Here is an 18,256-nt window from a genome sequence, read left to right on the forward strand (position 1 = left end):
CTTGCGCTATTAAGGTCATTTGCCAAAAGTGGTTGGGAGTTCATGCTATGTTATGGGTTGACCCTAAGTTAATGACTAATGAGTCTAAGCCTATGAAAGCTCTGCTGCTTCTCTTGAAGTTGGAAGATATTCTTAAGTATAATTCACACTTAAGGATACACCTGAGGTCAGGATTTGAGATCTTCTTTTCTGTCCAGCTGCCCCCACTATCTTAAAGGCTTTTCCTGGGTGCACATCTTTAATAAATCAACAGTTCATAAATCCTCATCTCGGGATCTGCTTTTGGAGAACTAACCCCAAGGCAAAGAGCATTAACAGCTTTGTTGAGGAGGAGTAAACATGCTATTAATAGTCAGTCACAAGGCAAGGCACTGTTTTAACTCCTGAGATATTTAACTTCCTAACTACATTCAAATTTCCCCCAGGGGACTGAAGCAATGCAGAGAAAAGAGAGATGATCAGGTACAACAAAAATGTGAGAAATAAGAGTAACTTTATAATTTTCACTGCCATCTTAGATACAGCTTTATGATATTGTGCTAAGTTGCTTCAGTCATCTCCAACTTTCCGCAACACCATGGACTGTAGCCCACCAGGCTCCTCTGTCCACGGGATTCTCCAAGCAAAAATACTGAAGTGGTTTCTCCAGGATTCTCCTTCTCCAGGGGCTTCCCGACCCAGGGATCAAATCTTCGTCTCTTACGTATCGTGCATTGGCAGTCAGGTTCTTTACCACTAGCACCACCTGCGAAGCCCATATCATATGCCCAACCTTTATGATATTAAGATTGGTATAAATGTAATTGCAGTTTTGCATTGTTGAAATTTGCCATTTGATATTGGAATATATTCTTAAATAAATGTGGCTATGTTATACATGATTTTAATGTGCATTTCTCACTCTATTTTTTTCTAAGACTTATTACTTGCTGTGTATTTTATATTTATCTTAGACTATGGAAATTATGTTAGACAAAAAGCAAGTTTGAATGATTTTCTTATTCATGTTCAAAATGGGTCATAAACCAGTGGAGACAACTTGCAACATCAACAAGGCATTTGGCCCAGGAACTGCTAATGACTACACAGTGCAGTGGCAGTTTAAGAAGTTTTGTACAGGGGAAGAGAACCTTGAAGATGAGGAGTGCAGTAGCCAGCCATTTGAAGTTAAAAGCGACCAACTGAGAGCATCATTGAAGCTGATCCTCTCACAGCTACATGCTGCTACTGCTGCTAAGTCACTTCAGTCGTGTCCGACTCTGTGCAACCCCATAGAGGGCAGCCCACCAGGCTCCCCCATCCATAGGATTTTCCAGGCAAGAATACTGGAGTGGGTTGCCATTTCCTTCTCCAATGCATGTAAATGAAAAGTCAAAGTGAAGTTGCTCAGTTGTGTCTGACTCTTAGCAACCCCATGGACTGCAGCCTACCAGGTTCCTCCGTCCACGGGATTTTCCAGGCAAGAGTACTGGAGTGGGGTGCCATCGCCTTCTCCATACAACTACATGAGAAGTTGCCAAAGAACTCAGTGTTGACCATTCTACCATCTTCTGACATTTGAAGCAAATTAGAAAGCTGAGAAGGATCAATCAGTGGATGCCTCATAAGGTGATCAAAACTCAAAAAAATTTTTGTTTTGAAGTGTCAGCTTCTCTTATTCTATGTGACAATAAGGAACCATTTTTCAATCAGATTTTGATGTGGACTTTATATGACAACTGGCAATGGCCAGCTCAGTGGCTGGACTGAGAAGAAGCTCCAAAGCACTTCCCAGAGCCAAACTTGCAGCCAAAAAGGTCATGGTCACTGTTTGGCGGCCTGCTGCCAGCGTGAACCACTACAGTTTTCTGAATCTCGGTGAAACCATTACATCTGAGAAGTATGCTCATCAAACAGATGAGACACACAAAAACTGCAACACCTACAGCTGGTATTAGTCAACAGAAGGGGCCCAATTCTTCTCCATGGCAATGCCTGACTGTACAACCAATGTGTCAAAAGTTGAGCAAACTGGACTATGAAGTTTTGCCCCATCCACCTTATTCATCTGACCTCTCACCAACCAACTACCACTTCTTCAAGTACCTTGACAAATGTTTGGAGGGAAAATGCTTCTACAACCAGCAGGAGGCAGAAAATGCCTTCTAAGAGTTCACTGAATCCCAAGGATGGATTTTTATGCTACAGGAATACACAAACATTTCTCATTGGCAAAAATGTGTTGTTTGTAATGATCCCTATTTTGATTAATAAAGATGTGTTTCAGCTTAGTTATAATGATTTAAAATTCACTGTGTGATACTGCAATTATGTTTGCACCAACCAAATAGCTCAAGCATTCAGGTGGATCAAATTATATATATATGTGTAAATTATCTATAATAGTGCAATATATATTTATAATGCATATAATACATTATATATTAGAATATAGGAAAATCTATTCAGGTAAAGAATAAGTGCCAATTCTATTACAAGTTAGACTCTTTGCTAATGATGCTGATCTTGTGCTCAAAGGACTAAATAAGGGCAGAGAAAAATTAACTGTGACCACAAGGTTGGTCCATCCAGCATATGCCGACATACATCTGCGTTAAAGTCAAATATTGCAAACTGTAGGACATATATAGTATAAAACCACTTTCAGTCTGGAGAACTATTCAAGAGAGTCTTGTTTTAAGTAGAATCTGGATGTTCTGCAGAGTGCCACACTGGGGTTTTAAGCAGCAACATGTAGTATTAAATAAGAATCAGAATTTTCAAAATACAATGATTTTTGTGAGGGTGACTGTAATCAAGATATGAGTCCCTGGAAAAGAAGCTGTTATGAACCAGATGGGGGATTCAGATTCAAAGCTAGCTTCCAGATTGTTGAACAGAAATAAATCAGCCAAAGACTTATGGATAGTGGCCAATTTCGCAGCACAATGAAGTGAGTAAAAAAACTGCAGTGCTGTTCCTGTGTAAGGGGTTGGCATAGTGAACTTCCCTCTGCTTTCACCCAGATATTAGAGAAAGAGTTTTAAAGTATTTATAGATCCTACTGTTCATGAGGAGCAGGCAGGAGTGCCCAGCTGGGCATCATTCTAATGGGTGCTGGGATGATGGTGATGGTCATCATCATTTTCTCCTTCTCCTTCTTACTCCCTCCCTCTTCCCCCTCTCTCCCCTTCCCTCCTCGTCTCCTCCTCCTTCTTCACTGTGATGTCTAACAGCAGCATTTATTGAAATGATTACCATGTGCTTGGTACTACTGTAGATCATATGAATATAATCATTCACAATCTTTACAACAGCCATATGAGAAAGATATTATAAAGTTCCCAGTTCACAAATGTTATAACTGAAACATAGAGGACATATAATAATCTGCCCACGTCTCCAATACAGTAATGGGAGAGACAGGAGTTGAATCCAGGCAAGGTATCAGAGTCCACACTCTAGGAAAATGCATTTTGATGGGTAATGACTGCTATACAGGCAATTAAGGTCACTCTGTGGTTCTATCTGAATTAGTTTGTTAATAATAGTTGAAGGAAGTAAAAATGTATTTATAATCAAAATATTCAATGAGTTGAGTTTTCATTCTACAGATTTAGATTCTTCTCAACAAATTATATATATAGACTTTCAAGAGAGCCAATATAGGAAAAAAAAATCACTTAAATTTGTTAAGGGTAGAAAACCCAACAAAATTTCTAGTCAAAATCTTGCTTTCCAGAATGGCTTCCAAAGAGTTTATAAACGTTATCTTCTCAGTGATAAAAGATCATACCAGCATAAAATATAAACTATGTATATATATATATACATATATATATATATACATACACACACACACACACACATATATATAAAACACCATTTGCGTAAGTGTACACACACACACACACGTATGTTTTCGTTTCAAGAATACCTTATGGGATAAAAACTCGCTTCAACATTACATAACTCAAAAAGCAAAGACGTTAATTCAGGATTCACTGATTTTTTAATCTAAACACTTTTATACTAGAATAATCAATTCTCAGGGAACTAATGTCATCAATCATCCAAAATAAATATGAATGATCTCCATATAAAGATCATAAATGCTAGAAATATTTGTACATATTTAACATAGGTAGGAATTTTAGTTGGGGGTTATATGAATGAAATTCATTTAAATTTTGCATTCAAATGTCTCTTGAATTGGCATTTAATAGCAATTATAAATTTAACTTGTTTATACAGGCAAATTATGCAATCCAAGTTTAAATTAATTTTCATTAATAAATACAATATAGTACATTGAGAACATCCAAATGCATTCAATTAAATTTGATTTAGCAACTAAAATCCATCTGAAATAAGCAGTAATTTGCTATCTGCAATATTAATTCTAAATTCAAATGATATACTAATTACAGACTTTTCAGAGAGCTAATTATTTCAGTTTGAAATACAGAATTGCTTTCATTTTTAAACACTTATTTAACTTTGAGCACTACACACTTGAAACTTGGATATTTCTCCATTTGTGTGATGAACCTCTATAATTTTGTGGGTCAAAGACTATAAATTAATATATGCACTTCAACCATAACTGCTTGACTGAAGTCACTCATGGAAAATGGTTAAACAAAGAGGATATCAAGACCCATTTCATGTCTACTGCAAAATCCTCGGTTTTCTGAAGTAAGAAACTTTGCCTTCATTAACTTATTGGGCCCATCAGAACCTGCTAAATAATAGATGTTCTGCATATGTGAGGAATGAAACCACAGACATAATTCCTTGAAGACTTGGATATGATTCATTAATACACATTTTCTACCTATAACATTTGTTAGTCACTCTACAATAAAACATATGTCTTGTAGTGGGATGAGGAGGGCTGGAACACACTATGTTAAATATGGTGATAGACTGAGTATAAAATCAATAACGCCCAGACCATACATAAAACTGAAACTCTGGCCCACAATCAGCAACCATGCCAGGAAACCAGACTTCTTATCTACAAGTCAGATTTGTAAGGTCAGATTATCTCTAGCAAAAAAAAAAAAAAAAAACAAAACAAAACAAAAACAAACCAGGAAGCCAAGCAATAACCCCTGTAACAATCATAATCGGCTTTAAAAATGGCTAAGATGGGACTAATAACTGACAGGGTCCCTAATTTTTGCCCCTGCTTCCAACTTAGGACCAACCAGGGAAAAGCCAATCCCTAAAGCACCCTATTTCCACTCAGCCTGAGATAGTTTCTCCATGCCCAAAGCCCCCCTTCACGGCATACTTGAAGCCTTCTCCATGGTTAACTATTAAGCTTTTCCACCCTCCGTCTGTCTTTGAGTCTCTATTAACACAAGTGACAATGACTGTTTCCCTTGCTATAACAAGTTCTGATGTTCGTTCTCATTTAGGTGGTCTCTTTTTTCCATAACAGAAAATTTTGAATAGTAGGTTAATGGATAATTTTTCTTCTTTGTGTTTTTTCTGTATATTACATATAGTCTAGGGAGCTAGTGAACTTTCATAATCAGAAAATGTAAGTGTTATTTAGCCAGATAGAGAAAATATGCCTTTAATATTGACATCTCCACATACTCTGGATATATGTATGTGTGCTTAGAAAGGGGTAACAGGTCAGGAGACATCTAGAAGAAAGGCTTGGATAGATGATGTATTATGAATCCTCAGCTGGAGTACTTATCACCTTCCTTAGCAGAAGCCACTTTGAAATGCTGCATGTAACAATTATATAGTTTTCTTTCTAACTCAAGAACAACCCCAATTTATTATCTTTCACCTATTGATATTCAAGGTTAGAAATGCCCTTTGCAAAGAACTGTTCATTTTGGCAACGAATTGCTAACAATCAGAAGACACTACTAACATTACCTTTAGTGCCTGGAAATGACACACGTACTCTAAGCATGACAATCTTTTATTGCCCTGAGAACTTAGCTTGTTATCCACCCTTTGCCCAGAATAGATAACCCAGCATTAAAGTGCTATGGAAGGAAAAAGATTCAGCTATTCACGAGTAATTAAGAGGTGACAAGTATGAAGTATTTTACATGTATCCTATCATTTCATTTCATAAGAATTCAATATCACAAGTACTATATTTCACCCCATTTTCAAATTAAGAACTTGAGACCTAAATGCATAGTCTGTCCAAGGTACAATGTTTACCACTGACAACTCAGATACTTTTATCCCAGAGCTTATGCTTTTAACCATCAACTACAATCTCTCCCGCTCCCAACTCTCAAAAGAAGCTGCACATATGCACCTACATACCTGACAATAAAATATGGGTCAAACACAAATAAGAGGAGTAAGTTTATCATATTTTCTTGTTTAGAAGCTACCAGGCTCCTCAGTCCGTGGAATTTTCCAGGCAAGAGTACTGGACTGGGTTGCCGTTTAGCTTCCTGTCCTGGGGATCGAACCCAGGTCTTTCACGTTGCCGGCAGACGCTTTACCCTCTGAGCCACCAGGGAAGCCCCTTATATCTCATAGTCTACTATTCACATGTTTTCTCACATATCCAGATGTAGTAAGAAAGTCCTTCATCTATATCTAAGCAGTTAGGAATACAAAATTTAAGAAGCAAACAGATAAATTCCATTTTTAATAGCTTAACATATAAAAATAAATTACTTATTGCCTATTTAAGAAGGATAGTATATACTTTCCCATTTTCTGAAATGGTATTACGAATTGCATAATATACAGACACTAAACGTACAATAAAAAGGCAATGACAAGAGTAATTCATAGATTTAGGCTACTAAAGTTTACCTTTAAGGCTATGTGGTCTCTGTCAGGTAAATTAATGTATCTTCATGACACATTTTCTACCTATAACAAACAGGAATAATCCACACAACAATTCTTTGTTGTTACAAATAGTGAAACAGATAATAAATTTAAACACTCAATGAGTGGAAGCCTCCTGAACGATTCACATCAAAATTTCTCTAGGTCAAAACAATATAAGATGCTGAAAAAACTGCTAAGATGGTACAGCTGTGATTGGTTGATTTCATGCATTCATGAGAGGCTCTTTAGAAACAAAGAAAACAGGTTTGCAGAGAAAGGATACTTTATGGGCGAGGAGGAGGAGATGGAGGAGGGTAGAAGAAAGAAAGAAAAATCAAGGAAGACAACACAATAAACATGAAGGCCAGTGCACCCACTATGGATTAATTGTTTTGCTTTCCATTCCAAAAGCAGAGCTTCCCAACACCTTACCTTTCCAGATGATCTTCAAAAACTCTCCCCATAGCTCCCTTTTCAATGCGTTCCAACTTGTTTCTTAGTTGCTCCGAGAGTGGAGAGGCAGTTGATTATTTTCTGATGTAATGAGAAGCTGTATGTTAATTAAATTAACAATGAGACTAATGCATTTTAAGTTTCTGACTTCGGTGCCAAGGTAAAATAGTAATTGAAAACAAAATGGTTAGAAGCAGGCAAAATAGGTTCTAGGTTGGGCTGATGCCACGTTGTCCTCGGTGAATAATCAAAGAGGCACCACAAAGTCCTTCCTAACTCTATTCTCTACTGCTTGGCCTCTCACTCCGTAAACTGGAAGGAAATATTTAGTGTCGGACTCTTATCTCTCCTAAGCCTAGACAATGCATAAGCAGAAGCCTCAGAGAGAAGAAAAACAACGAGACAGAAAGATGGAAGGTGGGAGGGATGGAGAAGGAGAGAGAGACTGAGCAAAGTATAAAAAGATTAAGCTAAAGCTGGAGTCACAGAAAAATTCAGACAGTGAAATTATGACACAATGGCAAGGTCATCACTTTAAGTTGAAAAATACCAAGTTCTAATCTCCTATAAGTTACTTTTCATCTCTCTGGTTTGAGGAAGTTATTTAAGTCCTCTAACACTTTTCACATCTTCATCCTGAGACTAATAATGCCAACATTATTTGAGAGATAAAAGGTATGTGTCTCAACTACTCAACACACACTAGATGTTCTATATACGTTAACTCATACCATCAAACTTTTCATACCAGGTGGTGTTCCCTGGTAGCTCAGCTGGTAAAGAATCCACCTGCAATGCAGGAGACCTGGGTTCAATCCCTGGGTTGGGATGATCCTCTGGAGGAGGGCATGGCAACCCACTCCAGTATCCTTTCCTGGAGAATTCCATGAACAGAGGTGCCTGATGGACTACAGTCCATGGGATTGCAAAGACTCGGTCATGACTGAGCAGCTAAGCACAGCACTCATCCCTGTCTAACTTTACACTTCTGCTCTTAATATTCCAAAGATCATGATGCCTCCTCATGGGAACAGGTATTAGTGTGCTTTGTTGCTGTTCTTTAGCTGCTAAGTTGTGACCCCATGGTCTGTAGCCTACCAGGCTTCTCTCAAGAACACTGGAGTGGGTTGCCATTTCCTTCCTCCAGGGAATCTTCCTGACTCGGGGACTGAACCCGCCTCTCCTGCATTGACGAGTGGATTCTTTCCCACTGAATGACGTAGGAGGAGCCCATTAGCTTGCTAGGGATGCCGTAATAAAATACCACAGACTGGAAAACTTAAACAACATAAATATGTTTTCTCACAACTCTGGAGGCTGAAAGTCCAAGATCAAAGTGTGAATAGGGCCAGTGTCTTCCACGGCTTTTCTTCTTGGCTTGCAAATGACCACCTTTCTGCTGTGTCCTCACATGGCCCTTTCTCTGAGTGTACACATCCCTGGGGTCTCTGGGTTTCTTTTCTTTGTTTTTCTTTACTTCTTTTTAATTGGAGGATAATTGCCTCACAATATTGTATTGGTTTCTCCCATATATCAACAGGAATCAACCACAGGCAGATATATGTTCCCTCCCTCTTGAAGCTCCTTCTCTCATTTTTTCTTTTTAAAGCATGCAAGTTAAATTGAATTAGTACCTCATTCTCTTTTAAACTTAATTACCTCTTCAAAGTTCATGGCTTTCTTCCAAATACAGTCACGTTGGGGGTTAGGGCTTCAACACATGAATTTGGGGTGAGCATAATTCAGTCCATACCCTATGCTGTTCACACTGTCATGTCAATGGAGATGGTTCGGCTCTGACTTGTAGGAATTCTTCTACATGTTTTTGAAGAATATCCAGTCTTGAGATAGAGCTTATTTTCAGTCCTATTTCATTATTCAAGCCCTATTTCCAAGATTCCTTTTGTGAACATGGCCTCAGTCTGTGTACTCTTAGAAAAACTTGAGATGATTGATCGGAACCATTGGATTAAAATCTATTCCTTATGCCAAAGGCAGTGAAATGCCATTTGGATGCTACCATTGATACTGTCTTCTTTAACAAATGTACAGGTTATTTTTACTTTTACAGGGAATTTTTGATGAACATGAAATATTCATAGTGGACAGATAATATTTAAATGACATCGTTAAATAATTAAAAAATGTGAAAATCTCCACTGGGGATTACTACATTAAGACTGTGAATACATTCTCATTATCTGCTCTCAATTTCTGAGATATTGTGGAATAAAAGGAGCTTCTGAGTAATTTTGCTATGCTATTATTAAGAGAGCAGAAATCCACCTTTAAAGAGACTTAAACTTTGCATTAGGTTTTCAGCAGAATGAGTATTAAAATATTCTTGAATAAATTTAGGAACCTAAAAATCCAGTGCAATACGTAATAAATACAGGATATACCAAATGTTAGCACTTCCAAATGTTGGTGTGATCGAAGGCACAAGAAAAACTTTTGTGCAGCCAAAGGGGTACATTTAATCTCAGCTACTATATTCACCAACCACATATTCTATTTGTTTTCATATTTCGTTTAAACCAATTCAGAATTGGTTTATGGCTATATCTGCTTATGCATAGCATGGCAAAGGAAAAAACATGAAAAGGTCAGATTTTTTAGCGTTTGATTAATTCATTTAACTGTCTCAGTAAGTCTAGGAGGTAGACATAATTATTTTACAGGTGAAAAAATTAGAAATAGTTAAACGAAATGACTAAGGTCATACAAATAGTGAAAAACAATGGAAGTTATCTAAATTCAAGGGAAATTGAAAACTTTATTAATATTTACCTTCTCTGAAAATCAGGAATATTATACCTTGCTTCCTCAGGAGGTTGCTATGAAATTTGTTAAAACAATGAAAGTTAAGGTGCTCTACAAATTATACATGGATTCACAAATTAGTTTTTGATTACTGTATACCATTCTCAAATTATCTGTGACTTTTTTTCTGTTTACTAAATTGAGTTATCCACTTGTTATTCCTATAAATTTTAAGTATAATTTAACCATTATTTTTCAACAGAAATAGGACTACTATGGATGGCAAGGAAAAGGGAACTGGAATACAGAATAATTAATATAATGAGTGAAATAAATCACATGTATAAAAGTGCGTTGCACATTCAACACTGCTTAAGGCTGTGAAAGATAACAAAGACAACTTGAACAATATACAGTGTACATGTCATCACTTTTAAGCTTAAATTTATTTGTGCTAAGAAATACTTGTAGCACAGTATGTATCACCTTACACATATATGCACAATCATGAAGTGAAAAGAAAATTCTTTACTCAGCCTTTCAATTTCTAATGGCTCCTACTTACTAATTCTTGAAATCTGGGTGGTTTATTCCCATCATTCATGTGTTCTCTCAATATTCATCTCTGACTTCCATATCAACAAATCTAGCAGCTTGCTCTTTATTATTCTTTGACATATTCATTACTGAGGACCTCATTTTTGAAATGTTGGCCTCCCCTAGATGCCGCGACACTGCATCATCTGAGTTCTCCTCCATTTCTTTCATACTATCTCTGCCTATTTTGTTGCTATTTCTTCCTCATTTAACACGAAATTAAATGAGATATGCCAAGAATCTATTTTAACATAAGAATCCCAGCCACTTCCTTAACCTGAGTCAGTATTCCTCAGGCAGAGGGAAGTATTCAAAGGGCAAGTGCAGACAATGTAATGGTACACTGATTTATTCAATATTTATGGAGCATCTTCTCTTTTCAGATACCTCTTTAGATGATGGGAAAACTGCAGCAACAAAAAAGAACAGAAATTAATTCCCTGATAGAAACTTGTTCCTAGTAACGAGAAGGAAATGACCCTCTTAATCTGAAAAGATGATTTTTCTAGTTAAAAGGAAAACAAAGAGGAAGGTAAGGAAGATTTTCTTTATGGCATATAAAGACAGTTATTAGAATTGCGCTTCTGAAGACTCTTCAAAAATGACCATTTGCACTTTATTCTTTTCACATGCACGGTTATAAAAAGCAGAAAAATACCGGACTTCTTTGGTATAGTGTTAAGACGTAACTAAAATGAAACAGTGAAAAATCACTTAATCCAAAGTGAGAAAGTTTTTTTCTTATGTTAAAAGAATTTTATGGTACACAGATGAAGGCAAATTTTCTGGCTCTCCAGTACTATAAAAGACTCAAAAACTGTGTATGTTTTCATCCATAGCCTCCTATTATATAACAGTACATACTATCAACATGTTTTATGACCACTGATGTTGACCTTGACCATCTGGCTGAAGCAGCATTTGTCAGGTTTCTGCACTATAAAATCACCCTAGTTTCCCCTTTTCCATATTGTAGTCTTTGGAAGGAAGTCACTGCGCACAGCCCACATTTAAAGACTGGAGATTTATGCCCCTGTTTTTGAGGACAGAGTATCTACATAATTTACTTAGAATTCTTCTGCAGAGAAAATGCGCCTCTTCTCCACCACTTACTAGTTTACATCTATACGGATTCATGGATATTCATTTATACTTTGGATTATAATCCAACATGACTTCACTTGTTCTTGTCTCTCAAGTTTCGTCCATTAGGAATTCTTTCATTTGGCTCCTATGCCCCCTGGACACACCCCCATCAGTGCAGTTTGTTTGAGCACTTGCTCAACAAATATTGTCAAGTATTTTCTGGCACTATTAGGTGCTCTAGGATCATCTCATATCTGGCCTACAATCAGTTGGTTTTCCAGGGACCCCTGGTTCTTTTCTCTAGCAAATGATTCAGTTCAGTTCAGTTGCTCAGTTGTGTTCATCTCTTAATGACCCCATGGACTGCAGCATGCCAGGCTTCCCTGTCCATCACCAACCCCCGGAGCTTGCTCAAACTCATGTCCATAGAGTCGGTGATGCCATCCAACCATCTCAGCCTCTGTCATCCCCTTCTCCTCCTGCCTTCAACCTTTTCCAGCATCAGGGTCTTTTCCAATGAGTAAGCTCTTCACATCAGGTAGCCAAAGTACTGGAATTTCAGCTTCAGCATCAGTCCTTCCAATGAATATTCAGGACTGATTTCCATTAGGATTGACTGATTAGATCTCCTTGCAGTCCCAGGGACTCTCAAGAGTCTTCTCCAACACCACAGATCCAAAGCATCAATTTTTCAGTGCTCAGCTTTCTTTATAGTCCAACTCTCACACCCATACATGAGTACTGGAAAACCATAGCCTTGACTAGATGGATCTTTGTTGGCAAAGTAATGTCTCTGCTTTTTAATATGCTGTCTAGGTTGGTCATAACTTTCCTTCCAAGGAGTAAGCGTCTTTTAATTTCATGGCTGCAGTCACCATCTGCAGTGATCTTGGAGCCCCCCAAAATAAAGTCAGCTACTGCTTCCCCATCTGTTTGCCATGAAGTGATGGGACCAGATGCCATGATCTTCATTTTCTGAATGCTGAGCTTTAAGCCAACTTCTTCACTCTCCTCTTTCACTTTCATCCAGATTTCTTTAGTTCCTCTTCACTTTCTGCCATAAGGGTGGTGTCATCTGCATATCTGAGGTTATTGATATTTCTTCAGGCAATCTTGATTCTAGCTTGTGCTTCATTTTTTCAGCCCGCATTTTGCATGATGTACCCGACATGTAAGTTAAATAAACAGGGTGACAGTATACAACCTTGACGTACTCCTTTCCCGAACCAGTCTGTTGTTCCATGTCCTGTTCTAACTGTTGCTTCTTGACTTGCATACAGATTTCTCAGGAGGCAGATAAGATGGCCTGGTATTCCCATCTCTTGAAGAATTTTAGTAAATAGTATAAGAATAAAAATCTGGGTGGTAGGTATGCTTTTTGCTACAGCAGAGCCATTTCTTTCAGGCCCTCTCAGCAGATGGAGAAAAGTAATACACATGTAACTAACTCATGTATATACACATATTTATAAATATTGCTAGATGTAACCATAGGTATCTATATTAAGTTAAACCGGTTCTTACAGATGTCTCCAGCTCTAAGCCATTACCTCATGGCTTATTTTAGCTTCCTCCTCTTACTTATCCACAAATTCCCACCCCAACAGGGAAGCTCGACTCTAGTCATCCACCATCTATTTGCTTAATTGTTCAATTCCAGCATACATGTATAGAACGGTCAGAAGGGTCAACCCCTACCCTCAAGGGAAACAACCTTCTCAACTCCAGCACAGTGAGTCTGTGCAGTTCTGTTTTCTTTGCTTTGGCCATTAGTATTAGATAGTTCACTGCTTCCCAAAGTTATGCACATCAGCATTTTCACCTCTTCACACTCTTCAGGGGGGTTGTCTCATTAATTTGTAATACAGATGGACATTCTTGGGAACCTACATTCTTGCCTATGATACCTTGAGGTTCTAAATGCTTTTTTTTTTTAATTTGCATACATAATGGTACATTATTGACATTATAAAATTCTATACATTTTCAAAATACATATTGTGATATATGATATATTACATATATGATGAAGAGTTTCAGAATCATAAAAACTCCCTGTGTTTCACCTAGTCATCCTTGCCTTGAACTTGGAAACTGTTGATCTTTTTATTTTCTCCATACTTTTATCTTTTCCAGAAGTCATACAACATGCATCCTTTTCAGACTGGCTTCCTTCTTGTAGAAATGTGTGCTTAATCTCCTACATGTATTTTAGGCTTGATAGCTCACTTCTGATTATTGAATAACATTCACTGAATGGATATTCCAAAGTTGGTTAAGTCATTAACTACTGAAGAGCATCTTGGTTATATACAGATTTTAGCAATTATATAAAAGGCTGCTAAAAATGTTCACATGAAGGTTTTTAAAAATACATTTTAAAGTTGGTGAAAACACCTAGGAGCACAGCTCCTATCCCATATAATAAGAACATATATAGGTTTATAAGGTATATATTTAGGTAGATGGGGGTTTCCCAGGTGGCACTTGTTCAGTTGCTAATTCATGTATGACTCTTTATGACCCCGTGGACTGCAGCATGCCAGGTTCCACTGTCCTTCACTATCTCCTGGAGTTTGCTTAAATTCATGCCCATTGAGTCAATGATGCCATCCTACCATCTCATCCTCTGCTGCCCCCTTTTATGCCTTCAATCTTTCCCAGCAGATTAGGGTCTTTTCCAATGAGTCAGCTCTTCATATCAGGTGGCCAAATATTGGAGTTTCAGCATCAGTCTTCCAATGAATATTCAGGATTGATTTCCTTTAGGATTGACTGGTTTGATCTCCTTGCAGTCCAAGGAACTCTCAACAGTGGTAAAGAATCTGCCTGCCAGTGCAGGAGGTACAGGAGACACAGGTTCAGTCCCTGGGTTGGGAAGAATACGGTAGCAACCTGCTACCGTATTCTTGTCAGGAAAATTCCATGGACAGAGGAGCCTAGTAAGCTACCGACCTTGGGGTCACAAAGAGTCAGATGTGATTGAGCATGCAGTATGCAGGCACATTTAGGTTTATATTTAGGTTATAACTCTCAAGATATTTTTCAGTGTAGCTATATCATTCTGCATTCCTACCTTCCACTGATCCACATCCTGATCAGCATTTGGTGTTTCTAAGGTTTTGGCTTTTAGATACTATAATCAACATATAGCGGTATCTCTTAAATGTTTTAATTTGCAATTGCCTAATAATATATGCTGTTGAACATCTTTTGATATGCATAGATACCTCTGCATATCTTCTTTTGTGAAGTGTTAAGTTTTAAGGCTTCTTTGTATATTTTAGATGCAAGCCTTATATCAAATATATGTTTTGAAAATACTTTCTCCCAGGCTGTGGCATGCCTTTTCATTCTTTCAGCTGTGTCTTTTGCAAAGCAGAAGATTTTAATCCTAATGAATTTTAACTTATCAACTTTTCTTTCACAATTGTGAAAGAAAGCGTATTCTTCCTGGAAAACATCATGTAAAAGTTACTTGGCTGAACCTAATATGGAAATGTTTCATGTCTGAGACACTGTCTTCTGAGTCAGTGATGCAAACCACACATACTGTTTCAGAATTTGATGTTAATATGGCTCAGTGTGCCTCTGAGATGACAGATAGGAACCTGGAAAACTATGGTTGTAGGGATTTTCTGGGGTTTCCTGCATTATGATGCCTTCTGTCCCTGAAGTTATTAGTAAATTTTTATATTAGATAAGATTTCTGGTTTGTGTGTCTGGTTTGACTGATTCTTTATATTATTTCACTTTTTAGTTAGAATTTAAATTACTGTGCATGCATGCTAAGTCACTTCAGTCATGTCTGACTCTTTGTGACCCCATGGACTGTAACCCACCAGGCTCCTCTACCCATGGGATTCTCCAGGCAAGAATACTGGAGTGGGTTGCTGTGACCTTTTCCAGGTGAACTTCCCAACCCGGGGATCGAACCCACATGTCTTCTGTCTACCTGCATTGGCAGGGGGGGTTCTTTATCACTAGTGCCACCTGGGAAGCCCTTAAATTACTGTTGTGGTCTTAAATATCTTTGCATTCCCTATGGCACCATGAGCAAATCTGAACAAATGTTTGCAATTACCCAGTATGTATTAGAAATTTCACATGCTGTATTTGTTTTCCAATAAACCTATAGGAATTATTATCACTGTTTTACTGATCATTTCATTAAGGCTCAGAGATTAACAAACTTTCCCAAGCTTATGTAAATATCAGAGAGCAAATACCTCAGACATGTTGCTTCAAAGTCATGCTATTTCACTCTTCCATAATAACTTCTATGGGCCTGGGCAAACAGGTACGTCCTTAGTAAATACATTTATTGTATTTATTCTGATCACCAATCCTGGGAACAAATAAACCTGTTGTATGAACTCAATAAGTAAAATGATGCAGATAATTTCAGAGTTATAGATTTACCATTTCTCTGTCTCAGCTCTCAGGAAAACTTGCTGATTGGCGAAGGGAACAGAAATTGCCACCCCAAAGGTGCTTCTTTGGCATATTAATTATTCAAGCTGGTTATTTTTAAGAAATTGCACACTTAGAACCAGCTCGGAAAACCAGTAAAAGTTAACCTTTTGTAAGAGATATCTACATTTATAAGAGAAACCTCCATTTGAAAGGGTGTCTTCTTCTCCATACCAGAAGAGGTGACCAGATTTCTGGAAACTTCTCAATGGAGAAGACAGGTTAAAGCTGTATGACAACCACAGCCTTGTTAACTGCGCTTTTCCTAACAGTCCTACATAATAACTGGATCCCTCAACCTCAGCCTCTTCTTTTGCCTTTAGCTAAATATGTTATTTAAGGTGGTGGCTTGGGCTATTTTGGAGAGTTATTCAGTTTTTCTGGGCCTGTTCCATGTATATGGGAGGTGTACATGTTATTAAATATATGTTTGTTTTTCTCCAATTAATCTGCCTTTTATTACATGAGGTTTCTCAGCCATGAAACCTAAAGGGTAGACAGAAAATTATTTTTCCTCACTCACATTGGCACTTATGATGGAATAAGTAATGGACTATAAATATCACTACCAGAAAGTTAAAGTTGATTGATTCTTCTGTATTTCCTTATTTTTTTCTTGTTTCTTCTAACTTGTTTCCCCTTTCCATTTGCCTTGTCCTCCACTTGGAAAAATAGATAGTAGCAATCATGGCCTTAAGGTTTAAATAATGAGAACTGGCCTTAATTAATATGAAAAAATATTATCTATTTGTGTTGAAATTTTTCAGACTGCTTTTCCCCCTCCTGCAGAGAATTTAATTAATCCCCTCCTTCACAAAGAATTTATAACTCACATTGCAAGCTAATTAAATCTGGAGGACATATTACCTTGTTACAACATAGTTTATCATTTATACATAACTTATCCTTACCTGTGACAGTGGTATTTTTACTTTTACCAATTATCTTGTGCTTCATTCTGTCTAGAATGGGACCACCGGAAGCAATCTGATTGGTCATCACAAACATGAACCAGTAGTCAGGAGTTGGCGGTGAGGTTACTAACGGAAGCAGGGCACATGCATCTCAACATGATTCCAAAGAAGTTATAGCTCTCTAGCCCATGTCTCAAATTGTTTAACTGACTGCCAGTATGTCTGTAGCTGTTAGAGCTGCTGATTACAAGGAGTAAAAATCTACTTGTATCACAGAAAAGGTATAAGAATTGGGAACAGAAAGCCTAGGAAATGAAAACATGGTCCAAAGTATGCATGCACCCCAATGTTCATTTACAATACCCAAGACATGGAAGCAACCTCAATAGACAGAGGAATGGATAAAGAAGACGTGGAACAAATACACAATGGACTATCACTCAGTCATTAAAAAGAATGAAATATTACCATTTGTGGCAATGTGGGTGGATGTAGAGGCTATCATACTGAATGAAGTAAGTCAGACAGAGAAGAAGAAGTATCATATGACATCGCTTTTATGTGGAATCTAAAAAGAAATGATACAAATGAACAAAACAGAAACAGACTCACAGACTTAAGAGGACGGACTTTTGATTGTCAGGGTGGAAGAACGAGAGGAAGGGATAGTTAGGGAGTTTGGGATTGACATGTAGACACTGCTTTGCTTAAGACGGATTGCCAACAAGGACCACTTGTGGAGCACAGGGAACTTCGTTCAATGTTATGTGGCAGTCTGGATGGGAGAGGATAGAAACATGTGAATGTCTGGCTGAATCCCTTTGCTGTTCACCTGAAACTATCACATTACTTGGCTATACTCCAATACAAAATAAAAAAGTTTTCTTTAATGTATTTATTTTTGATCGAAAGATGATTGCTTTACAGGATGTTGTTGATTTCTGCCAAACATCAACATAATCAGTCATAGGTATACATATGTCCCCTGCATCTTATTAAGACTAGGAAATAGGTTGTGGGGACGCTTGAAGCCTTGTACCTAACCAGCATTTATGCTACCTTCTTGCAGGGGCAGGGGGGTAGGGTCCTCCTTTCATTTGACACAGTCTGGAAGCACTTCATCAAGGTGTCAACCACACCTCTGTAGAAAAAGCAGA

The sequence above is a fragment of the Ovis aries genome, chromosome 15 (assembly GCF_016772045.2).
Source record: "Ovis aries strain OAR_USU_Benz2616 breed Rambouillet chromosome 15, ARS-UI_Ramb_v3.0, whole genome shotgun sequence".
NCBI lineage: Eukaryota > Metazoa > Chordata > Mammalia > Artiodactyla > Bovidae > Ovis > Ovis aries.